Genomic DNA, 740 nt, shown 5'->3' with positions numbered 1-740 from the left:
TGATGGCTCGTTATGAGGTAATGTGGGGATTTTAAATCATCAAACAATGTTTTTAAAGTTTTAGTCAGATTTTTCCTCACTTCTTTTGCCCTTTATTAACTTGACTTTATGACTATTTTTACACCACTGCTGCTGTCAGATGGTAATTGGCAGCAAACATGAGGTATTAAGAGTCTCACAGGTCTGTATTGTTTGCAAAGGAAAATTGGCATCCATGAGATGCCTCTCTGCCTTCATCGCTCTGACTTTCTGAAGCAAGCTCTCTATGCTAATCCACCAAACACCTCAGCTCCCACCTGCCAACCCTCATTATCTCCATGCTATATCTGAAATAAACAACATGGGGGGAACTGAGTGTCAGGGAGATCTTTTTTTTTTTCTAGCATTCCATAATGAAGATTGAGATGCAAWCTGGCCCAAAGACAAAAAGAGAGCAGATGCTTTATCAACTATGTTCTGATATTTGGAGGTGATTTATGAATGATGTGAAACTTTTTTATTCTTTTAGGACAGGGGTGTCAAACWAATTTTTGGATCCCAGTTCTCCCCTATGGTCTGATYTGGTGGGGTGGGTGGGCGGATCTTCCCTTGCGGGTGCCCCTTGGGGCTCTGCGCTCGGGATCCCTCTCGGGTCCTTGGGCTCTGGTCTTCCCTATGTCTGCCTCTTGTCTTGGGGGTTGGGTCTCCGGTCCTCCACAGTCACCATTAAATATTCCATTGGAGAAATCTTGTATATACAC

The sequence above is a fragment of the Austrofundulus limnaeus genome, unplaced genomic scaffold (assembly GCF_001266775.1).
Source record: "Austrofundulus limnaeus strain Quisiro unplaced genomic scaffold, Austrofundulus_limnaeus-1.0 Scaffold63, whole genome shotgun sequence".
In the NCBI taxonomy this organism is placed as follows: domain Eukaryota; kingdom Metazoa; phylum Chordata; class Actinopteri; order Cyprinodontiformes; family Rivulidae; genus Austrofundulus; species Austrofundulus limnaeus.
This window is presented reverse-complemented; position numbering follows the sequence as displayed.